The sequence below is a fragment of the Pieris brassicae genome, chromosome 5, assembly GCF_905147105.1.
Source record: "Pieris brassicae chromosome 5, ilPieBrab1.1, whole genome shotgun sequence".
In the NCBI taxonomy this organism is placed as follows: domain Eukaryota; kingdom Metazoa; phylum Arthropoda; class Insecta; order Lepidoptera; family Pieridae; genus Pieris; species Pieris brassicae.
The window spans coordinates 21954396-21981825 of record NC_059669.1 but is presented as its reverse complement, the minus strand read 5'-3'; the positions used below and the strand labels follow the sequence as shown (position 1 = coordinate 21981825).

General features: G+C 32.4%; 1 protein-coding gene across 4 annotated transcripts in view; it reads left to right on the top strand.

Moving 5' to 3' along the window:
• The first annotated feature begins 18975 nt into the window (after positions 1 to 18975).
• Positions 18976 to 27430, top strand: part of LOC123710350 — a 29965-nt gene continuing 21510 nt past the window's right edge. For all 4 annotated transcript variants that reach the window (XR_006753817.1, XM_045662179.1, XM_045662178.1 and 1 more), the window contains exon 1: positions 18976 to 19011. The gene's annotated coding sequence lies outside the window, so the exon portion shown is untranslated. The remainder of the gene's footprint in view (positions 19012 to 27430) is intronic.

Here is a 27430-nt window from a genome sequence, read left to right as displayed (position 1 = left end):
TTCCTATCGTTAGACAAAGCTTCCTTTTATTTAAAAGCTGTTGTATGTAAAAACACTCGTGTTACGAACATAACAATAAATCCCTGCTTGTACCTCAAAGAAAGTAATAAATTTTAAACCAATATTAGCATTTTATTTCCATTTGAATGCATTGTTTTAACATTAATTACGTATGCGAACTCATTTCGTCTCAAATGGAGTTATTTATAGTGTATGGAAGTGCATTTTACATGTTTTATTTAAATTTTACTAACCGCGTGCGCGGAGTTAAGATCAAGCGTTGACAGATTTGTTTTAGGCTGTACACAGATATAAACCTTAATGAGTCTGTCCATTGCTTAATCTGTCAAAAAATCTATTGGTTAATTTCAAAAATCGAATCAAATAAATGGTGTGTCAAAATCCAGTGCATTTCTACTGGTATGGTTATATTTATACAGTATAATATCCAATTAAGGCGTTCTCATTAAAGCAGGTCCGTATCAGATATCCTTACAATCTGTTTAAGGATTAGGAGAATGTATGAAAGTAGCTGAATAGTTTGTACTTGTTGGGATTTAATTGCACGGGAATCTTGGCATTATGTTACTATAGAATTTTTATTTAACTCTGGGCTTTTGTCGTGTGTATTCAGCTGGATATGTGTGTGTAATTAATACATGAAGGAAAGTAAACAAACAAAAATAGAAAGGTTGGACACAGAATCATAAAGAAAATATATACGAAAATATAATATATATATATATACTTTTAAAACTTGCATAATAGATTAGATCTTAAATTAATATTAATTTTTATATATTATTTTTTCAGGTAAGAACTTTATATACGACATACATAATGAAGCATGAACCAGTTGTATAATTGATGGAGAATTCGTAAGTACTGTTATAATTAATATAATTATTTAAGAGAATGAACGTAATTTATTGAAATTATGTAATATAAAATTATCCCAATCATCATTATGTTATGAAGATGAATTTAACTATATTCAGAAAGGTATACACACAAAACACAACACAGAAAAAACCAAAATTGTTTAAGCTAATATAAGTATGTAGCAGCTTTTTACTTTTGAGCAACTTCATCGAAGGGCTTTTCAATCTCCAATATATTACTGATCGGCTTGAATCTCACTCGTTCTCTCTCTTCGCAGAGACATTGCGTCTCTTTGTGTGCTTTATAAAGTTAGTGATCTGAAGAATGATTTGATTGTTTGGATTGATCCCTCCTACCTCGATTCAAAACCGTACGAGCCGTATCAATTCAAAATTTCATCAACATCACATTGATGGCTGGATGTCTTCCACACTCCGTTTTACAAGGCATTTTCTTTTGCGAACTAGTGAACTGTGAAGTTGACTCCCGGTGGGGTCTACCCTCAGAGATACCTCCAACTATTCAAATTTAGAATGTACTCCTCCTTCAAAGGCATCTCACCCACTGAAAATGGGTGTCCATGGGTTGCGATAACTGCCATTTTCGGGCGTCCCGTGGCCCCTCTATTATATAAATAAAACTAAAGCTAAATCGATACTTTAGCGTTACGTATTACTTTCATATTAATTCACGCGTAATGATTAACAGGTACTAGTCATGACATTATATTTACACACAATGTAATGTCGATCTTAATGATGTTATTTCCGATAACTGTATATTCGGGGGCACATTCCAATAACAGACAAGTTATCCCAAACATTCAACAATAGATTTATCTTCGGACCCACTTTCGGATGTCTTAGCGTTTGTCATACGACACCCACGTTTGCTTCTAATTAGTACAGAAATAACGCGAAAGATTTGTCAACTTCCGAGCCTCACGGCGTTCCTTTGAGCCGAGATTATATGTAAATGCGACGTTAAGCATCTGTGAAATATCGTTTACTGGGGTGGTCTGAATATAATTTTTAGCGATTTGTTTTGAGATTTTATAGTAATCACGATCTGTTGACGCTTTTATGTTTCACCTCTTAATTCCGCGGCATATTTATGTCACATTTCAACATCTGATTTAAAAATAAACAAACATTAGTTTTATACTGAACTATTCATTTTGATTTATTAGACAATAATTTCCCGGTAACATGGGTCAGAGACATCTGTGATTTTATTTTGAAAGTAGAAGCCTCAACTATCATTTTTTTATAGATCAAAGGGAAATGGGTAAGTGCCTGATGTTTTTGCGTTTCTTAAGGCAAATTTTTGATGCGTACCAGCACTATTTGGAACCGGCTGGCCACCGAAGTATTTCCGAACCAATTCGACTTAGGGTCCTTCAAGAAAAGAGCGTACCAATTCTTAAAAAAAACGGCATGTATATGAGTGAGAAACTATAATTCAGATTATATCTATATGTAGTTTTACTAATTTACTTAATACTTTAATTTAGTCTTAGTTTTTAAAAAGCCGGCAACGCACTTGCGAGCCTTCTGGCAATGTGAGAGTCCATGGGGGGCGGTATCATTTAACATCAGGTTGAAAATGAAAAACATGAAGTGATACCGCTGCCTAAGGATAGTCACGATGCCTAAAAGCGCGCTTTTATTATCGTTATCAGAGACACATCTGCATCTGTCTGCACATTAATAATTTCTACTTTGCAAGTAGATTGAGCAGCCTCTAATATCATTTTTTGGTTCTTGTCCCACAGAACAGAGGCTCCAGGCTGATAGTATTACCTGAAAGCGCGCATTTAACATATACTCTCTCTTCTCTTGGGTCTAAGATATCACAGATATCTCTGCATCATTACTGTAACATCCATTTGCAACGACTAGAAGTATATACCAACACAACACAATTCAATTGTACAAGGTATTAATGAGATTGATTATTTATAAACTTTAAATCGGAGGCTTTCGAGAGCATCAGTTATAAATACTTCGAACAGCAAAAAGCTAAAAGGCTTTACAATCAACTGTCAAACGAAGTTTTATCCAAGAAAAGTTGACAAATAAATCCCTATTCCGACGTGAACTTTTCTCGAGTTAACTCTTCAATGTAATTTAATGCAATTTGGTTCATATTTTTAGTTACTGCAGATCTGATTTTTCATCCATACTTAGTAAGTTCATTGACAGTTTTAATATCTATTTATAAGCAATGTATATTTATAGTCTAGTTTTTATCGATTCCTAATCTGTACACCAAACAATTTTTTTGTGTGGAATGTACGCGTCTTGCTGATGTGGTGTAGGAAAAGATCGTGAGGAAACCGACTGTCTTTCTGTCAGACACAGAGGAGCCTACTTACCTAAAAGCTTGTAATGAGTATGTATGTATATAATGTAGAAACTTATGTCTACTCTCGTAACGATTTTCGGACTGAATATTTTTTTAAATAAGTAAATCAAATATAAAATCAGAATTAATTAATTCTAAAGCATCATCGTCTTCGAAAATCAAATCAACGATTAAACTTTTGACACGTCAGAGTGCTCAATGTTCATGTCTAAATAATAATCTAAATTACGAAAATCTAAGTTACAGAAAAAGCGATTCAGTGTTTCAGACATTAAGAGCTATATTTGTCAAGCCGCAGAATAATTGATGGCTCCGGTTTCCGTTTGAGTTTTAAACCCTCACTCAATAATGCTATTGTTATTTCAGTCTTCGGTAACATAACGAATGTGAAAAGTTCAAAGTGGCGGTGCATGTATATTTCAACCGCCATTTGTCTTAAGTGCATATGTCCGCTAGCGCTGAAATATTTACGAGCTATTAGCAACAAGAACAAATATCATTTCTCCCTTAAACTTCGGGATTGATTTAACACCACGCTTCAATCGCTGCAGCCATTAATTAGACTGTCAGAGCAGATGGATATAAAACGGTTAATGTCTTAATTATATCTGGTGTCTTCTTCGTTTATAAACTTTTTATTGAATATACTTGAAAGTAGCTCAAAATAGTACAGTGGGATGGTGAAGGAAGCTCTGTGTAATTGCAAAAAAAAACTAAATGTTAGTAGTTTCTCCGCTAATCTGTAAAAGCAATACCAATATCAACAATTGATAATAATGAGGTTGATTGTGCTGACATCGGTACTAAGAACAGTGATGACAATAAGAGGAAACCCAAAGATCCCAAAGAAAAGTCGATGTTGAAGAAGAGATTATGGGACTTCAAGGCAGAACACGAAGTTCGACCTGTATCATCTCAACGTCCGTCATTCCACAACTTAGCGTTTTAAAGGTATTTGCCGCGCATCATCACTATGTGGAGCTGCCTAGCCATATATATCACCAATTAGGAGGAACCTAAGAAAAGAGCGTACCAATTCTTAAAAGCCTTTAAACATTCCTCTGGTAATGTGAGTGTTCAAAGAAAACACTTTTGTACCGGATTGAAGCTATGTATTATTATAAACTTATAATTATTTAACATAATTTTAATTTTTTACCGTGCCCACGCACGCTGTCAAGAACTGCGAAACGTCGGGATTTTTTTTAAATGTGTATAAGTCATGTTAAGAAAAGACAATACAATGTAAGTGTTCATGAGTATTATGTCCGTTTGCTTCCTGTTACAAAGAAAAAGAAGTCGCAAACTTTTTGTACGAAAACACGATACCAAACCATTCTGTGTGACACATGCATGCTTAAAGATTAGCAATTTGGTCACCCCATCTTATATCCACAAGGGTGCAAGCAAAGCATTTGACGAATTACTTAATTTCATTAAGTGGCCATACGCACCATCATGTTTGTCAAAGTGTTTCGTGACAGTCCCCTTACTCAACACACAGCGTATTCACTGAACTGCTTTATTGCACGAAGAAACTGTAATAAACTATTTCTAACCTTCAAAATGAAATAAACTATAATTAAAATTAAATTTTATGCAAATTCGAGACCACTGCACAACAAATAACATTCGGTTCAAAGATACTTTATTTCTCAAAGAATTACATTCACTTAGCGAGCAGCACAGTCATATTTTGAATCATAATCTTAATTTATAAAAAAATAATTTTAAAAAACCGTCTCCAAATCTGTATGATATTTAGAATGGTTACGAAACATTTCAACTGATGTCCTAAAACATATCTAGAGATTAAACTATATCTAAGGCAAAACCTGTGTTGCTACGCGGACATACTCAAAAAATCGAATTGTAACCCAGATTCGGGGTTGTTAAATCCTATACGAGCGACTTGTTTGGTGATTGCCTCGCTCCGTTAATGAGATTCCATTCTAATAGCTTCGGAGTATTAATTTCACGTTTTGTCAGATTATATTTTGTCAATAAATTGTATTATCAAAATTTTTATGTTATCCATAGTACAAGCCAGTTTGGGACCACCCGGACGCTTTAAAACTAATTCCGATATGTGTACCCTTTTGTACCACTCCAATTAGTCATGATTAAGTTTAATTTATAGGTTCGTTTAATGGTCCATTAAACTGCTCCCTAGTGCCTAATGACTTCTTATTGTGAACGCAACTATTCCATAAAACACTTTCAGTCAATTAAATGAGACATGGATTTGATTTCGATTTGCTCTTTTAGATGTGTTCTGAGAATACATCGGATTTCTAACTGTGCAAGTTTACAAGTAATTTGCAGGAAGGTTTAAAGTTATATTTAATCAACCAATCGACTATTAAACTTGGCAGATTACTTACTAAGTAAGTAAGTGGTTTAAATAATATTACTAGTGTATTATGTAGTCTTATTTATTATTGTGTTATCGCATTTATATCGCAAGATTTTGCGATAGTTAAATGTCAAAGAATTGCGTTCGTAAGACACTACTTTTGTATATATTAAAATCAATTACAGTAAATATTTATTACAAATTCGAGTACGCCATTCAGTTAATATCATGTAAGTAAACACACTTACAGTTTAATAATAAAATTGTGGTCTATTTATTATTATATTTGTTATATTACACAGATTTTTAATTTATTCTATTTTCCTCATCACAAACACAAGCACAGGATAATGAAAAGCTATTGCTAAGACTATTTAGTTAGCCGTTGAATCCTGAGTGTTGAAAAACATAATTTAACTAAATCACAGTACGCAAGAAAAGAAAACATTTGATATTTTTCTTCGAGCGAAATACTTAAGCTTAATTTCTCCAGACATTCAGTGGAGTTTCATTTTGTCGGAGGCAACATAATATACGGCATTTCGTTGGAGATAATATTATTATTGCGAATTTTACAGAACTAGAAAATTTTCGATGTTATCTGAGAACACAGACAGCTACTGTTCGTGAAATAACATTCTACGCCAAGAACAATTTGTAGCTCTATCAACTTGGCTATTTGAAATTAGTCTGGTGTGAGCGTAATATGCACTGTGCTGATAAAACAAATAGGGACTGGTTTTTTTTTTCACAAAAAAGGTTGGTTATAGGTGAAACTCGTCATTAGGGATATATAATAATATTCATTAGGTACCAAGGGTCGCCTGGATTTTGAGGGTGATAGATATACAGTGGAATCTCGATAACTCGAATGTCAAGGGAAATGAAAAAAAAAACTTAACGAGTTTTAGAACTTAACAAGACTTAACGACTTACAGAGACACGATTTCTTTGTTGTTTTAGAGTCAAATTTGAATAACAATTCAATAAAAAAATTATTTTATATTATTACATATTCAAACAAATAACATATAAACTAAGTAAACTGAACACTACAAAAATATGAATGTATTCATTCATTGCACGTGTGCGAGACAAAAACAATAGATGAGAATCCCCGAACTCGAACATACATTTTGGATTTTATTGCTATTATTTCGGAGAATTCCAATTATTACGACGTCATTATATTTGACTAACTACGAAATTATAGCTATTGAGTATAAATAAGTATTAACAATACTTCGTAGGTAAATAACATTTTGTTCGAGTTACAAAGTCTAAATAAATTCCAGATACCGGGTACGGGGCCGTGACTGGCATTTTTATTGACTTACTGAGGATTTCGACTTGAAGAGTTATCGAGATTCTTCTGTATAAGCAAATTATATATTATATTATTTACTGAAAGAGACAAGATCCTATTTTACAGAAATAATTTAAAATATTTCAAGGCTAGATTCTAAATCTAAAACCTGCTAAATAATCGTAGGAAATATAAATAAAGATTATAATATTTTGTGGGCGAAAAATACCAGCGTATCGCATGATAAATTGTATTCAATTTGCCAACTGACAACCGCCAAGCAGAGCATTTGGGTAACAAATGCTTACGAATATGCTTACAATGCACGCGATATAAAATTATATAACAGCTTGGGTGCTAATATTTTCAAACCTACCTATTGGGTTATTTATTTACACTTTATTACATACATAAACAATACGCCTTTATGAGCAGTACCCCGTATCTTGACGACAAAAAGTTAGTGAATGTTTAATGGTAAAATCCATTCAGTAGTTTTGCTCTGATGTTTATACATCTCTCGAAGGTATATAATATAGATATGATTTACTTTTTTTAGTAATTACTTCGCTTAAAATAAATAATATATGTTTATTATGGAATATAAGATATCACCTATTCCATGTCATTAAATTTGAATCAGTAGACATCCCTACTCATCCGCAAAAAAAGCATAAGCATTATTTGAAAATAAAAAACAAATTTTAAAACAAGCTTACATGTCCAAACAATGTAAAAACGATAAGACGCAATTATAATTAGAACGTACAGTTGAGAAACGAAACAACTATCGCTTGATTGTGATTGGTCACCAGCAACTCACCAATCACAGTCAAGCGACATAGTTATTTAGTTTTTAGTGCTTGAATCGTTATTGTGTTTTTTTTTTTTTTAATTGATTAGTTCTTCGTTTCTGGTTTCAAATTCAACAACGTTAATTGTCAATTATTATATAGTTTATAAGTCATATGTAGGTGGTAACTGTTTTGCCAATATCGCGTCATCTCACAAATATGTAAACGTACACACATCGGCACGAAAAACAAAGTCGGTTTTTTCGAACTTACTCGAGAACAGCTGAAACGATTTTCATGGTTACTGTATTTTGTCACGGTTACGCTTTATTGTATGTGTCTTCGTCCCGAACATCACAAATACTGTTAAAAAAAAATGTTATGTAATTATTGTATTACTTTCATTAAATAATGAATTAAATTGAGCTAATCTGTAACACGACATCTATTGACTGTTAGGAGGTAATAAGTTCGCCACGTCAGTAAGCTAGCAGTAGAAAATAAGATCGCTTGTTATCAGTATTCATTTTATGTTCAAAAAACATAACGCTCAATATGTTTCGTACGCGTATCATCTGTCTTCTTTATCGAAAAGAAAATATTTTCCCTAAGACGCAGCCATAATCCAGTTATAATTTTAAATCTTGTTTATTTATGCACGAATCAGGAGCAGACGCCATCAGGCACCTAAGGAACGCTTCATTAATCATCTTCCCTAATGCCGGGGGCTAAACGAATATGTTTAAGTGAAATACGGAGGAGGAGGAATACTAAGGAGTCGGGTTTTGTTCGGGTAAAACAAGTATTAAAAGTTGGTTTTTTCATTATTTGAATTTTCATTTACATCCCAATCCATACTATTATAAAGTTGAAGATTGAACGATTTATTGAAAAAAGGAATAAAGTTTCATAAATAATAAGGACAATAGGTATGTTATCAAAAACTTGTAAAAAAAACAAGTCTGCCAACACAATTCTACAGTAAAAAGTAAGATTTATGTAATACCAAGTCGTTTAATTCATTTTATGACTTTCTGTCTTAAGTTATTACGTAATTTGCTAACCTAACAACATCATATACTGTAATATTATCAATATTACAAATCTTTATAAATACATTGGCTTGGCCATCGCATGAAAACACTGTTTGACAAGTACATGTTATATAAAATTAGATTGTTTAGTTGCCAAGTCAATCTTAAATCTCAACATTAAGGATTCTAATTTTATCCATAAAGAAGTTATAGTCGAACGTGCCGTTATAATGATTCTAGATAATGTCATTTTTCAAATAAACATTCTAACGCATTTACCGTAAATACAATGTTTTATTTTTTTGACACGTAAAGCTTAATTTCCCGTGAAAGTATCTTCATTACTTCCACATTAATAATATTTCTTTGTAATAGTTTAATAACAGCTTATCGTTTTCATCTAACTGTTGGCTGTTGATCATAATTTTCGTGGGCAAGCGGTGAACTAGGAAGTGTTTTGTTCGTATCGCTGTGTTCATCGCTCGTAACCGTTGAATACTTTATTTAGTGAAATTTAAATAAATACATACGATACTAATGTTATAATTTTCGAATAGATTTTGTCGTTTATTTTAGGTTGAACATTGTTATTCAGTGTTCGTTTAAGAAAATAGACACAGTTTTAAATTAGAAATTTTATAAGTAACAATGCCTTGTTCAATAACGTAATCTTACTTATTTATTTCATGCAAAAAAATTATAGTATTCAATCATATTGCTCTCCATTATTGTTTAGCTTTCAAAGCCTTCTCCAGACATACCTTCTACATAAAAGACAGTCTAAATTCTATTGTAACATCCCCTTTAACTGTTAAGAGTTATATTATGTATATGTATATTTTATTTATATATATGCAATTAAATCGATTACGATTAGAAAGATTCGCATCATAAATACTTTGTAATAAGGTGATTAATAATGTTATTCTTACTTCTATGCAAAGCCCAAAAGCCCAAATACGTTTTCTCTAAAAAGAAGTCCTGAAGAGCCATCAGACGTGGAGTGGCAGACTTTATTATTGGTTCACTCCTGGTTCGCATATTGGCTTCGACGAATTTTCGAATTGGATTTAGTTTGTAGGATCCTTCCTCGACAAGATAATTCGAACCTAGTAAGTCGTATCCTAAGAGAAAATTACTTCCATTCGATATTTGCAGATAGGAGAAATGTAGTGCAGTGCCCACATATAGTTATGGATGTAATTGATTTTTAGTCAATAGTGGCTTGTTTATCAAGCTTTTTTTTCTGTAAAGGGATCTACATCTACTACTACATCTAAGATGGCAAAAATACATAGATAGCAATGGTACATACTTTAATCAATTAAACATATTCAATTAAAAAATCTACTTTTTATTCCTCGCATACAATTCACTTCAATTCAAAATCATTTATTGAAATAGGTAACACAATGTCCACTTATGAACGTCAAAAACAAGATGTATATAAAATGCTTCTAATTTTACATTTGGGGCGTAGAACGGAAGAGAAGAACTGGCAAGAAACTCCGCCACACATTTTAATCGCCAAGTTTTTGTTTTTCACAACGTTTGTAAGGAGCTGCAACCATTACACCATGTTCCACATGACGAGAACGCGAATTTCATAATAAGGACCTAATATTTAATCATAACTATAAATTAATGGATATAGGTGAAAATGTGATGAACGTCAAATAATCTTTTCTAGATTTCCACTGCCAGTTCTCAAAGTAAGAAGTAGAATGGAAGAGAAGAATTAACAATAAACTCTTCACCACTCTTTTTAATCGCCTTATGTCGAAAAATGGGGAATGGTGTTAAGTAGGTCATATAATTTATATTTCCAGCTGTTATATATCAATTATTTAATTATAAATAAAGATTACTTTTTTTGATGTTCATAATTGTACATTGTTGTGTTACCTATATGAATACATGATTTTTGTCTGTATAAAAATCTGTGATTTGTGTTTATTTCGTATATCGCAACAAAATTTAACTGTTAAACAGCTTTTTGATCCTACGACCTCAATTTTTAATTATTAAACACTGAATCGCGTCTAAGTTTCACAAGTTGCAAAATTGTATGCTAGTCCCATATTGACTCCGCCACAATAAAAATACTTTTAAATGTACAATAGTTATTTTAGATGTTACCATTTATATATTTCCTTTGTTAAACTCTTGCAAAATATAAATTGAACCTACTTATTTTAACAAAACCCTGTTATTTAGGTCATATTTTATATTCACTGGCCCCATTACGATAAGCTGAATCATTAGGGAGCGAATAAAAAAGGTAATATTTTAGAATTATTCAGAACATTACTACAAAATAAGTCAACGTAATCCGAGCTCGCGTGACACGAAAGCGAATGTCACACATTTTATTTCAATTATCTCGAATTATATTTACACGAAAAAATATATATTTTATTTTTTATAAATTGTCTCTACACAAAGACATTTAACATTATAATCTAGCTTTACTTAAGATTAATAAGTAATGTAAAACTTACCTAATCTCATAATAATGTTTAACATAAGTGTACAATAACACTACTTATCTAATCACTAGGCCTGTGGTGTCAAGAAGTTGAATTGACATTCACATGTTGGTGGAGCCTTTGATGGGAACCAGCAATTGTGGAGATGTCCTCTACATTAGGGTCCCGATGGAGGTCGTCATTGCGAAAAGAAATCTCATTAACGTTGATAACGTGTTAGCATGTACGTAACTGCGTAATCCAGAGGCTATGGGTTTCAGCCTCTGGATTCCACTTGATCTTTCTCCAATTCATTGTATTAATTTCATATACTGGCTTCTACAGTGTATATCATTAAAATGTATAGGACTGCACTACTGTCGGACACATAAATCTTCTACGAGAATGTGGAATAGATAGTGTTGTATCTGCAGAAAACTTCTTTTTGTGCTTCTCCATTACTGGAGGTTAACCAGAGAGCTTAATATACTTTATTTAATTAAATAAATCTGCTTGGAATCCCCACAAAAAACGCAAATATAAAAGCTGTTGAATACATCAAAGTATAGATTTCCGAATTAATACCGAGACCCTAGAGTTTCCGTTCATTTAATTTAAATTAAAATTACCATTTGGTTTAAATGAAGCGTCTACAAAGAATTTTAAATCCGCCATAATTTGTTGGTAAAATCGATGTTTCTTTAAAACGCAAACAAATGACCCATACATTTTTAATTAGGAATTATTAGTGACCTATTGTGTAGTCATTATTTATGGTTTCATTGAAGCGTAGTATAAGGCTCAATTAGTTGAAGAATGCCTCGTAGTGTTGGTTTAAAGAGTGACACGAGATATGCTTATTATTTTTTAAAAGATAAAACTTCTTATATATATAAATTGTATAAATAGGTTATAATTGTTAACTGGGTTTTATGTTTATGTTTGAATGTATTTCTATCTTTTGTGTATAATGTAATTTTTTAGATATTGTATAATAAGTAACTGTAGGAATACTGATAAATAAATAAGCGTGATTATTCTTAATTAACATAACTCGACGTTCCAAGTGCTTTTCAGCAATCGTGGTCAGAGTCAAATACATCTCGTTAATATTTTTTGCCTATTATTAATGAACTGACGCCATATCATAATACCTATTGTGTCCGAAACAAATTATTATATGTTCGCAGAGTGAATTAACAAATCGACATGGAATATGTATATCATGTATTGTTGAAAAATATAAATAAGTTGTAATTATAAAGCATAAGCCTATTACTACGTATCTTGGCATTATTCTTGAGGTTCCCAAAACTAGCACAAGCATGCAACACAACAACACAGCGCAAACTTATAACAACTTTAATCTACTGTCTCAAATACATGCGCACACACACTCACATATTCATGCATACTGACTTAATTGATACTTGTCTTTAATTAGTTGTAACAATTACTTTTTCTCAAAAAACTGTTTTAAACATGTACCTTGTACCACAGAATATTTTGTATCTAGTTACCCACAAATCACAATATAGGGACTCTAGTGTGGGACTAGCGTAATTTTGACCAATATATTTACCATAAATAAAGTTTTTATTATTATTATTACTTTTCCAATGCTTTTTGACAGTCGCACTGCTGGTAATAACTGTCAAGATAATAAATAAATAAATTTTGTTTTAATCCTGTAAGTAAAAAATACTATTAAAAGTTGTACTAAAATTAGAAGAAAAAAAATGTATGTTTCATTAAAACAAATTACATTCTTCATCTTCTCTTTGAATTACGTGACTTTAACGGAGCTTTCGACGTAATTTACCCATTTTCCGTGAACATAATGAAAACAAGCAATTTGTATTAATATTATTAATGAAACCTTTTTCAAGTCAAAAAAGATAGTGTGAAATTACGCAAAAGCAATCGATTTATGATTTGCGTAGATTCGTATTTACGCAAATCATAAATCGAATATAGGCAAAACGTATCACAATTAAAAGTTATTTTTTTCTATTCTAATATTTAGAGCTACGAAAAGTCTATATACCAAGTCTACTCAATACTCATGGTTAATATACTCGAGTGAGTCTCATATCAGTTGTCCTATCACGTCTGTCATTCGAAATTTAAATAAAATAAAATTCACACTTCCGGTACCTTTCAATTCCGATAATACTTGTCAGCCTTATCGTACTTTTACCCTAATGGACATGATCACTCGAAATTCGTATAAAAAGGTTACATTATATACATATGTTAAAATTGTTGACGATGTACATTGTTGATAAAGAAAGGAATACAAATATTGATGTTGTTAAAAATTGCACATATGTGTATGTGTGCTTTTTGTATTTTAAATTATAAATTTCTGATTCTATTTGAAATTACATATTTTAATTTTGACATCGTGGTCATCTTTGACAGTTTTCGTAATCCCTTCGCTAACAACACGTGGTAAACACCACCTACACTAAAACCTTTATGTGAATCAAGCATGTTTTGCAAATATTTACAATGAATAAAAGTGATTTGATATTTAATTTTGGATATAGTTTTACATTTTTTAACATATCGCATAGTTGAGTGTATTATAAAAGGCAAAGCGAGCTGTGTGTGGCTGTGCGAGTGTTTCGCTTGATCGTGATTGGTCAATAGCGTCTTGTCGAATCACAAACACGCGATCGGTCGTTACGTTTGAATTATACACAATTTTTTTTATTCTTACCAATAACTACCTACTAACAACTAGATAAACTATGAATACTACACATCTTCAATTCAGAATAATGTTTTAATGTGAAGTTATTATTATTTTGTATTTGAAAGAGAAAGCAAGGCAAGCTTTTAGTATAAAATGTATAAACGTTAAGCGATACCGAACACAACAAAGTGCACTCAGCACTTAAGTGAAAGCGTGTTTCTTGATACAACGAATAAAATTATCACGAACCCTTCACACGTGATGCTAATTTTAAATGAAACATGTGACGATCATTGGCCATTTATGTATTCGAAGATCGTTGATAAGTTAACTGATAAAGCCGGTATCATAAATTTAAAGGAACATAACATTTTCCTTTCCAGTATTTAAAAATAAGGCTATGCACAGCTGATTTTTAAAAAAATGTTTTGAACCAATAAATAAAATAAATCATGGAAAACAGAAAGTGGGACATTTAAATTGTATAATTATAAAAATCCGCATAATAATGTCATATTAATTTTCATAATGGCATTATACGGCAGCGATCTATAACTTCTAGGAAGGTGATTAAATAGTTTTGATAGCCATAGCGTAACGATTTTTTAAGTGAAACTTCTTTAGGCGCATGAGGGTAAAATTTTGAAGGAATTGTCACGAAATGTGCAGCGTTTTTGTCGACGAAAATGGAGAGAGCGATTGAAACCGATTGAGGGAGTGAGAAAGGGAGAAATAAAAAATCTGCGTTTACTCCATAAGACGTTATGCGACAGAATCTAAAGTTCTAATATGTAAGTACTAAACGAATACATCAACCAATAGCGTGTAGTTTTTCATGATCTCCCTTAATCTTTCTCTCGATCTTTCTCACATGCTTGCTCCCTACTCTCGCTTCATGGCTATTTGCTTCATTCTACGTTCGCCCTTTCTCTCAATCGCTCTCTCCCTTTTCTCATAAAAACTTAGGTTTTTAGGGTGAAATACAATACTAGGCACATTAAGAAATGTTAAGAACCGAATTTTTTAACAGCAATTATTCAAAATTATAATAAATACATTAAAACCGGTAGAAAGCGACCCTTGGGATTGTAATAACATTACCAATAATTTATTAATTATCTCATTCCATTATTCTTTTACCAATAGAACACTTGCTATATTAAAATCAATAAAGTAGCAATGGCCGTTAACGTATAGAATATAAATTATCCAGCCACAAGGCCTCAGTCCTGACAGGCGAACGTTCCTTAAACCGCAACAATGTACATTTATTTAAATATCGACTTGCGGTTTCCTCGCCCACAATTAATTAGACTGACTCACTGTTTTGTTTAAAATAGTTTCTTATTATAAAAAAGAACCATTGTGCCTTTTAACATAACACATATGTTTAATAATACTTATAGTTTTTCATAGTCGTGCCTTTGAGAGTATTGTTTCCTTAACGCATCGAGATCCGTCCGTATAGAGTGTGAACAATCCCAGACCCGTCCTTGCTAGTATTATTGTTGAGAGATACGATATAAAAGAGAATTTATTATAGGTAATCAAATGTATAAAACTGCTTATTAACTTATTCATTATTAACACTTCGTTGCATACATAAAAATATTACAATTGTTTCGATTAAAACTAAAAACGACTTACGTATACGTTTGCCAAGATGTCAACTGAGAAATAATAGAAAAATATCGAAACCATTTTTGTACACGAAATACAGACCTATAAATTTCAACAGTTAATTCTATTTTAAGGGCAGATAAGTGCGTCCATCATAATCGAAATGAGCGATTAGCAGCTCGCGTGGGCGAAGAGCAACGAAATTTAAAAGGGCCTTATCGCCGCTTAAATGGAAAAAGGTTTATCTATTACCGGCTTATTGTAATGCCATCGGTCAGCGAACAGGATATATCATTATACGCTCCGATGCCTTTTAAGCGTCTTTAAAGGCACATTAATTTCTATTTGGATTGATGGTGAATTTTCATGGGGTTGACTGAGATTTACGACGTTATTGTATTATATTAGAAGGTTCTAATATTATTAGCGAGAGTATAATCACTATGTTTGTAGATAATTTGACGACACAATTGTTGAACGTTGTTAGGATATAAAATTAAGAGTGGTTTATGTAGAATCTTACTGTGAACATAATGAGGACTGTATATCATAAATGGTAATACATAGCATAATACACTTTTTTCCCTTAAGAGTTACACTCAAAGAAATTCAAATGTATGGGACTCAGTTAGACAAAATATTATATTAGAATTAAATTATATATGATATAATACATTCTTAATCACTACTATTAATGAAAATAGTATTACCTAACATATATATCTTTGAAGGCATGCAGGCAAGTAATTCGTAGCGTCATTTATTCATGAACTAATCCAATAGGACTACAATAGCTAAGCTCGAATAAGACAACTTTGAATTAATTCGACGTTGGTGTTCATTATTTATTTAGTGAGTAATACTAGACAACTATTTGTAATATAAATCCTTCAAATATACACCTATTGGTTATATGTATTCGCTTTTGGAGTAAGAAGCTGAATATATATTAAAATAAATGTATGATTTGTATTTATAATACGCCGCTCTGTTGCATCCGTCAATATTCCAGCAATTTTGGACCCAACAGGCATCGGAGGCCGGATGGGATGTCGTTGGAAGATGAGACGGGCTCAGGATGCTTGTGTGGACACGTTAGCCTCGTCTCGCCTTCCTTGGACATACAAAAAAGCTGGGGAAAATAATAAACGACTCAAATATAAGGGTCTTTCTTCCAACTTGTTTTTTTTTCCTTTGGAGTAGAGACCTTTGGGTCGGGTTCAAGAGCGCAGGCCCTAATTAAAGGTTTAAATTGGAGCCTGGTAGATAGTACCGGTGCCCCAGAGCTGGTAATTTCCTCGCTTAACGAATAAGTATGGCAATACAGCGTTAAAGGTACACTGCAAGAGGGACCAAACTTTTCTAAATTTGTTTTAATTTTAATTATTTTTAATTTTCACTAGTTAAGATATGTATTTTCATGTTTTATTTACCCATTTATGGAACGTATATTATCTGCTAAGTTCCGAAACCTAAAATAGGGTTCATAATTACATAATATATTGTTGTGCATCCACAGAAGTCTGCCGTTTCCCTTTTTTTCTTCAATATAACTGTATTATTATTCTAAAAGCCTTCAATTCGTGACGAAACGTGAATTTTTGTAACAAAACACATTAATTTAATTTTCCTTTCCATTATTTAACACATTTCGTGAACATATCTCATTAAAGGGCGGAAATGAATGCATTGTGGTATAAATAATAATGTGGTACTAGTCATTATCCTTTATTGAATTCTTAGTTTTTACGAGTTTCATTTTAATATAAGACTATTGACTTCAGAGGAAGATACAATAGATTTAATAAATGACTTTTCTAGACTATCGCATAGGTTATGATTGACTTAGAAATGTGTGTATGGGGTTAGAATGTTAAACTAAAGACGATCGGGTGGTTCGTTTCGTTTGATTGTCATTAGTCAAACAGAATGACAGCTCGTGTCACGTATTTGTCATAGGTGTAGTTGTATTACGAAAAAAAAGTCTTATAAATAATACAATAAATAAATAAATTTAGATTGAAACATCCAATACAATTTTATTTATTAAAGAAGGTATAAAATTGCAAATCTGGTTGTACAGTTGTAATATTGTATGCAAATCTCTGATCCCTATCTCATGAAACTTGTAGTTATCCAGTTCGGCGATTGAAATGGCAATGCATGGAAAAATTCAATATATTTTAATATTCACAACGTGCACGTAGATCTTGTATTATTCAAAGACATAATAATACTTTGCAAAGTAATGTCGTATGATGAAATATATTTTGTCAGAACTATGTATTATCATCACTTCTGTATAGATTATATATGATTATGAACAGAAGTGATTCATGCAATAATCATCTGAACTAATTCGCTTTAGGGTCCTTCAAGAAAAGGGCGTACCGATTCATGAAAGGCCGGCAACGCACTATCGAGCCTTCTGGCAAAATGGCCATGGGCGGAAGTTAGGGGGTTACCCTAACTTCAGGTGAGCCTCCTCCCCGATTGCCCGATTTATAAAAAAAATCTTAAACGATGTATGATGACACAATTTGCACATATATAGTAATATTTAAAACCGGTAAGTATTTCTATATGTTTGGGAACGTTTAACGTATTTCAATTTAAAAAATCTGTAAGTCAATACTGTTACCAATTCGCGATCTACAATTACTCATATCGATTATATTAATCATTTACTTTGTAATCCTATACGCAACATAAATTATATATAACAAAAACCAATTATACTAAACATATAGTAAAAGATGGAATGTAAATATTAAAAACAATTCCAAAAGAAAAAAAACGATAAAAATTATTTGTTTAACTAAGTAAAACCTTTTGGCTGTATTGTGGGTAAAAGTGGGGGTATGTCTGTGAATGTGTGCTCATGATGCAGGTGATTTAGGTTTATGAATATTCTTTATACTCCTTTTAAGTATTCCGCGATAGTTTAAATAAGTCAAGGCTTAAATATTGGTTTTTATGTCCGGGTTGCGCGAATCAAAACCGAGTTGTTTGAATAATTCGTGTTGATGTGTGGAACGTAAAACAAAACACGAATTACAAGTCTGGTAGGCAGAACATGAACGGCAATTCTTCTATAAGTATGTTGCAATTAATTTGATTTGAGAGGATTGACTTAAATATACTAGAATTAGAATGGTTAGTGGGACTAAAAGGAGTTTCATTTGAAGGTTTCTTAGCGGAAACCAGAGACAGTGTTAGTTTAGAAGTAGAATAAACAACAAAGCCAAATTTATTAACGATAGCATGTACGCTACCAATTGAAGGTGTCAGCCTGCATTGCTCTATTAAGAGTAATGTGACAGTTATTGTCAGTCAATACCCTTGTGTGGGTGAATTATCCATCAATTGGGCACCATTGACCACTGGTCACTTGTTAACTTGTAATTTATAAAAGAATACATTATTAAATTTGATTTTTTTTGTTTCAGTTGACACAGACTGCTGGGCTTACAATGTCGTAAGGTAATTCTTAGAATTTAAATTTCTATGAGGTCTATTATTTCACGAATGATAGATTTTCATATAGTCTCCTTTGAATAATCTTCTTGTTACAGCCAATTAAAGGCCTATCAATATTTGCTAATATTTTTTTAATATAATTTATGCCATTAAAAGTAATTTTGGAAATGTGTAGTACTCTCTCAAACCAAAGTCAATATTAATAGACATCTGTATTTAGTAGTGACTCGCTTCAAACTGTGTTTCAATGTAAAGTTAATAAATTCCATACATTACAAGCGTTGATTAAGTTAATGCATGTTCATAGAGAATATAATCCGTTAAACTGTCGTTATATCCGTTGTAACGAACGTTGGTAATTTCCGTTACGATTCGCGACACTCGTAGTCTACGTAATTAACTGCTAACAAGTCGACAAACTAATACAATGTATGCTACAAGCTTTTAAGATTATTAAACATCGTAAAAATACCGTAAACATGCTTTTTAAATAATAAAATATATCCTAAACCATTAAATCGCTATCGGCAAATCGCTGGTACTGTGACTGTCGCATTATCACCTAATAAAAATTTATAGTAAGTGCGCAATCATGTAAAAGCATTTCTAGAATCAGTTAGGAAGCGGTTAGACCAGTCTGGATCAACCTGTCTAGCCTTGTGTTTGGATACCCATGAACTTAGGGGGTCTGAGAAACCGGTAAAACTTAGCGGCGATATCGATTATTATTTAAAACCGATTACGGTTTCACAAATCATATTAAGGATCACATTGTTATAATGCAATAGACAACCAATGTTAAGGATGGGAGCTCATAAATATAATATAACAATATAAATCAAGCAAAAAATAGTTCGCTAAGTTATTAAAAAAATGCCTACACCTAAATTGGTCACAATTAACAAATATAAAAGTATAATTGTGTCGATATATATTCCCCATATTTCTGTAAGGACCTTGCGAGATGTGGAAAGAAAATAAACGCTCTGGAAATGTGGTGGTGGAGGAGAATGCTTGGGGTTTCGTGGTCCGAGTTTCGTACAAACGTCTCGATACTTCAAGAACTCGGTATTAAGCAGCGTGTGTTTTCAACAGTACAATCTCGCATCCTTACATTCTTCGGACACGTAGCTCAACGTGCTGTTCATTGTATAGGACGCCTTGTCATCCAGGGGAAAGTGGAAGGTCACCTACGCGTCGGACTGATGACCGGGATGACCTCTAATAGGCAACGATAGCGAAAGCAGCTCACGAAGACATATTCACAGAAGATTTACTGAACGTTGGCTGTATATTTGAGTTTTTCTTAGTTTTATATATTTTTTAACATTATTCCTCTTATATTATATTGTTGTACGTGAATGATCAATATGGAGTAAAAAGAAAATCCTGTATTATTTAAAGCCCAGATGACCCAGCCCATATTTACAGTTATCGATAAATTTCGATAAACGATTTAAAGCAGTTCCTCGGAACCGGTTCACAACGTAGTATACATATACATTGGTAAACAGGGAAGTTCGCTTGAGGCATATGTCAACCATTCCGTTGCAGATTATGGCCTAATCCCCTTTCTCTAGTAAGCCGCTTTCATAGCTTTGTGCTGAGACTAGCCGATGCCTGTCAAGTGTGCTCTAAATCTCATACCCTAAACGTTTTCTAGTTAATTATTTTAAGTAGGACACGATTATGTTTCGCCTGGCGCAACTTTAATGAAGTCAACTTAAGATTAATATTGTGGGAATAGTATGATTTTTTAAAGATTTCTATCAATCGATCGGCAAGGAATCGTTTTTAAATTTTCTTTTCCATTGTATGTATTAAAATGAATTCACTATTAACTAAAACTTATACAGTGACGCTACAAGCTTTTTTTAGGTCTGGGCCTCAGATTTCTGTATTCTGTATGCCTGATACACGCCTCTCAACTTCTTGGGTCTTCCAAGCAAGGCAAGCCGGCTTCCTCACAATGTTTTCCTTTACCGTTCGAGCGAATGTTTAATACGTATATAGAAAGAAAATCCATTGGTGCACAGCCAAATATCAAACATACAACCTCAGGAATGAGAATGGCAGGCTAAACTACCAGACCAAAACTTCTCCAAATATTGTGTTACATATAATAATAATCCAGTTAGACTGGCCGAGGTTCCTTTAGGTTGAAGGAACTGTTCACCATAATTCTTTCAGATATCAAAAGTCATAAAACTACCAACTTCTGCCTGAGATGTCGTCTGCGCAATGTTAGTAGGTACTTCGAGTAGCCTATTTTTTTTCTAGATCCGCCTAGGTACTTTAGTAGTCACATTAGCTAACACAAAAATTTATATGTTGTCGCGGCCTATACGTAAAACATACATTATATTCGTGAACTTCTAGCAGTATTTGCAACTCACGCCACAATGACACCGAAAATGAATAATCGTTATTCTAATGTCAAATGTATATAATAATAAACCATAACTGTTTAATATATATTTTTATTTAACATATTAAAATGACATAACCCAGTTGATAGGCTGTTGTGTGCTGTACATTTACTGTGAAAAATAAGGCGTTACGTTGTGCAACTGAAAGTCGTACTTCAAATCCCAAATAAAGTAAATAATCAATAATAACCATAAAGAAATAACAAAGAATATCCTGAAATCCTGTATTTATTTCTTTCTAAATCGTGACCTAATTGTTTGTAAATGTTTGAAGCAATAGTGTAGGTATAGAATAATCGATTCACGCTAATGTGCCTTTAATGTAGCCTTCGAGTCAGACGTGCTTGGGCATCGGCATTCGAGATTACGGAATAATCCACCTTCTTCATATCTAAATCGGTCTAAACCGGCGATTTTCTTTCCTTTTGTAGTTGCAATGTACGTTATAAAGCATTAAACTGACTTAGTATTAGTTAAATTATTAAAAAAACGTTACGCAAACTCAAATTATTGAATAGGTTTTTGTTAATGAAAAACCTGTGCGTCCACGCACACACGGCTTCCGAACCAATCTTAATAGGCCGACAACGCACTTGCGCGCCCTCTGGCATTGCACTATAATGTTAAGCTTATTTGGTTACGTAGATGTTATTAATTAAATTAGAGCAGGTTTGGTAAAAATAATAGATTGAATTGTAAGGTGGTGTCATTTTACAATTCAATTAGTTGGTGTCAAGTAAACTGTACAGTTTACTTCGAATGTATATATACGTTCGTTCGTTGCAATTTGTCTTAAAAGTTTCAATTACATTATGATTCATATCATTATCGTTTAGTTTTATATTATTATATCACTACAACATCAGATTATGAAAGTATATTATTACGTTTCCAATTAATATTAAATATAATGTTCACGCAAATCATTAATACATACATTTTTTCCTTAAGTCCTTAAGTTGACTTTTAAAAACTTTTTGATCTTAATCGTTAATAACGATAGTTCGATGAATTAAGAATGCAGATTTTTAGGTTAGGTTAGATTAGTTAGGTTAACCTAACATTAGGTGAGACATCTGACCTTTGTGCGCCCACCCCCCTCGATATATTTTTTTATAACCAACACGTGAACAACAAATTGGTGTCATTCCCCGAAATTAGAGCGAAACTTAAAAGATTATTCGACTTAATATAAAGGGCATTACCGCGGTTTAGTGTTGCGGGAAGTCGCGAAGACCGCCAACTGCGTCCTAAATCTGTTTTGACAAACCGACCGTTAACTCGACTTAACTAATGAAAGCGTACACTGGGTTGCCGTAAGGTTTCTTAGCGTTGCGTGATTAAAAACTGTGGGCAAAATGTTTTGATAAACTTGAAAGCGGCCGACAACTTGTGGGCCTTGTTATGTGTGGGTAATTGTTAGAGTCGAGTTTTAGTGATAACTATATCTTAAAAACATACTAAATTTGACATAATAATATGAAAAAAACCCGTTTATTTTCAATCCTTACACGTGTCACTCGATATCCTGACTTCCTTCTGTATCATTGATCTGAACCGGTTCAAGGCTAAATGCCTCCTCCAGCCTTTTCCAAACATCCATGGCTTTCTTTCTCAATTGGCTTCCTCCTAACCCTTGTATAACTTCTATTTAAGGGTGAAATTGACATCTTATCCTACCCCTTAGTCCTTTCCATATAGTAAGTTGTCTTTTAAATATTTTTTTCTGTGCATCTTGCTATTTGACACTGTTTTATATTTCATATTTCGGTAGTTTTTGCCCATAGGTGATATAATTTAATATTGGGTAAGCCGTCCTTTCTTATAAAAAAATATCAGACTTAAAATTACTTTATGGTACAACGAATTTTTAAGTCAACAAAGTATCTAGGGAGATATTCGTTCGTATTTAAAATTCAGACAATTTTCACCAAGCGCTGCCCTAACCAGCTGAGCTGTGAACAGAACAGTGTATAATAAATAATTCTAATATGTATTTCTTGTATATGTATGTATTTTTATAAACACCACGTGAGCACCATGTATCTACATAATAATATAGGTTTTAATTGCATTTTTTATAACACTATGCACTTTTATTTTAGCATAGAATTAGTCATATATAATTATCGAAACAATGTATATAAATATTGTAAAAAACAATTATAAAAGAGTAATTTTGGAGCTTCTTACCCATTCTTCTCCATATGAAGCTAAGTTTTAAAATACTTTTTACTTGTAATTTTGCCTTTCAAAAGTGTGTAGCATACTAATATAACCCGATTTATCTGAATATAATCTACAAATATCTTTCAGAACAACGCGTATATTGCAATGACACAAAGAAAGAGTAAAATGCTAATTCCTTAATATATGTATAAATAGTGCAACTAACTAAATAAATAAAACTAAATTTAAATAAAAAATCCTTTCAATTCTTAATGCTAATAATGTTTCATAAAATAATTGGATATTTTTATAGATAGAAATAAAAATTTGTTTCTGAATCAGAACAAATAAATCAAGGTAACTTCCCTCTTCGTAAAAAAACATTTACTAACATTGACTTGAGTACTCGTTCATATTGGTCATGATGTCGTCGTCACTGTTATGAAATGGAGCAGAACAGTTTTGTGTTACCAAACTTACTTTTACAATTATGAATACCGGAAACAATGCTCCTTAAATTTCATTAAATATAAAAGGCATTTGAGAGCATGAATAATAAAACAACGAGAAAAAGACATAAAATTGACAACTGAGAGACTCTGGCAGCTGGTAATAGGTAAAAACCTAAATTAGTTTATCCAAAACGAATTTTTCGTCACGGCTTTAATCTATTTAGTTACAGAGTGAAACTGATCTGATTATATAAGATTTTTTTTTACATAATTCTTTTCAAAATTAGTAAAAACTTTGATATTATTACTCTTTTAGACTAAAAGCACTGTGTTGCTTAGCAGACACACATAGAGTATGTACCAATGAACTTTTTTTGCTCATACCTTCAAGGAAAACATCGGTATGAAACTGTTATTAGATCCAACAACATTCGTCATAGCAAGCTGATCACTTGCTTATTAAGAAAAAATATGTGTTTCATTACGAGCAAGTGTTGCGCACATAGAAAGATAAATCCAGTCTCACACAGTCGTGTCTCATAAATCGTTAAACATCAGGGTTAAAAATCGCACGCTTAGACACTAAGCCTTCCATGCAGAGTAAGGTATCCGATATACCTATACTTCAAAAACATCGGAGCGGTTCAAGCAAAGCCTCCGTCCAAGAATCGATCTCAGAATTTCGACGACACGTCATACATATATATCTAGAAATATATCTTTATACCCCGAAATAATAATCGTTTAATAATTTTCATTCACTTGAAAACACAAGACTAGAAACTATACATAGGAAACTAAAACAAAGACCCTCTTAAAGAACAGATGTATTTAGATTTCTCGATAAACTAAATTTAAAGAAATATCAAACCGGCTGGCGACTTTAAACTATATACAAACAATTTCAATATCAACATCACACATGGTAACACAAGTTTCGGTTGTTTATAACAAATACCACATGCACACAATTTATTTATCTTAGCCCGTAAAAGGGTAAAATTTAAATGTGGGAAAAATATTTTTATTGTAAATTTCAGTAGCTGGTTTGTAAATAAAAGTCTATCGCGGTACGGTTGATTTAAATACGTAGAAATTAGCTTTTATAACGGTTCTACGAATCCTTTTGAGTTTTTATATAATTGTCAAGGGAGGAACAACGTTATGCCTCATTTAGTTTACAGCAATAACATTTTATTTTTCTTCCTCATTAGTTAGGTAATCTAAAACGCGAGCTTGGTACTCTCTATGTGGTCATTTGACAAAAAAAACCCATATATAATATATAAACCATTTCGTGGGTAAGAATAAACGAGATTGTATAATTACAACATAAACATCCAACCAAAGAATATCTTTAGTGTGTTCATTACAATTTGGTACAGATACTAAATACAACGAGGATATTTGTACGATTGTAATGAATAAGCTGAAAAACTAGTTGACTGATTTCAATAGTTATTTTTGAGGTATCACACTTACTCCGCAGTGACCAAAAGTGCCATCCGAAACTAGAGAATAGAAGAGAAAACACTTGGCGCTCACGGAAGTTCTTCTGCCCGGCGATATCTGGGAGGGGGAAGGCATACGTTTCTTTAACAATTCTCTCTTCTATTCTTCCAAGATGATCCCTTAGACGAGGTTTGTCTGCAATTGGTTCTGATATTGATTTCAAAATGCTTAAAAATCTCGAGTTATGTGAAGCCGGTGCGGGCCTCTTATAACTTTAAAAGTACGTATAATTAGCATTTGAAATAAGTGTTTTTTTAATTTGTAGTGGGTCCTCGCATCATAGACAATATTATATTCCAAAGCTTTTCACCCTTATATAAATTGCAAATTGCCTTTTAATTTAAATATCATAATATAAGGTAATTGCTGTAATTGCATACACTGTTAGGAGTGAGGTTAATGGCGGTGGTTCCGGTCTGCGCCCGCGCGCTCCCGGCCACGGAACTTCAATTTCCGCCCAAAGCTGATTTTCCTTTATGACAGTAACACGGTATTTACTCTTTCACTCAGGCTGCGGTTATGGAAAATGTTTAATGGAATATCGGAAAATTTAATTAAGATCGATGTGTTTCTGGAAAGGTTTACTATTTATGTGGTGGTAACAGGTTAATGATATATATAGTATGCGTATGTAGACTGCATATGGCTTACAACTTAATATCTATCTCCAGTCAGCATATTTGGTAGGTACTGAGGACCGTAGTCCTTAAAATAATCTATAATACAGACACGAAAAGTGTCCACCTTTGAGCGATTAGGTTTATGGTCTTCGGTTTATTATTGCGGAATTGAAAAAGTGTTTTTTTATAAACACACTTAAACTTTAAAAAAACGTAAACTTTAGGGAAATTAAATGTGTTTTAATTAAGACAGTATTACCATTTTGGTTTTGTGGTGGACGGTACATACGTATGAAGATATGAAACAAATGAATGTTACGAGAAATTTAAAATGTGGCATACAAAACATAAGAAAATAAATTACACAACAAAAAAGTTTTTAGTTGCATAATACAGTTTTATTATGACTATATTGAGTGCGCTCGAATCAAATACACACAATTTTATATCCCTTTTATTCCTTTTATTTATAGACACTCTATCAGCATTAAAGGAGCGGTTATATTGAGTTTTTATTATTTCACATTAAATGTATTTCTGAACTCAACACTATTATTTAAAATATTATATTTATTTTTCGGTGTACTATTTGATAACTTGTAGCATTGTTTGAAGAACCATTACGTCGTAAAGCAAAATATTTCTGATTTTCATGTATGGAGTCACTATTGGATCTAAGACATGCCAGTTTTGCCGGACGAATTGTTAATTACATCCATAGCTTTACCGGGATTCGAATACTTGAACTCAGGGAATGCATACTTCATGAAAATTCCTGCCTACGGAACTATTAAGATTACAATACTTAATTAAGTTATAGCGTGACCACGCACGCTGTAAATCACGCGAAACGTCTGGTTTTTTTTTAAATTATGTAAAATAATTATTAGTTTATAATATATGTAATAATTCATAGTTTCAATTCGTTAAAAAGGTGTTTTCTTTAAATGTGTAAAAGTTATGTTAATAAAAGACAATACTATTGGATAGATATTTGTTATATCAATAAAACACAAAATAATTGAAACAACAAATTTTAAACAAAAACGAACTATCTAAACTCATTGACGTGTCTTTGAAGTTATAATACACATACAGCTTTGATCTTAATGCCCGAGGATATTTTTAAAAATAATAAAAGGTACATCTTCAATTTTAATTTTAACGTAACGTCAAAATTAATTTCCACACAAACAAAGAATACCTTGGATAAATAGCTGTGGGTAGGAACCGGTTTGGA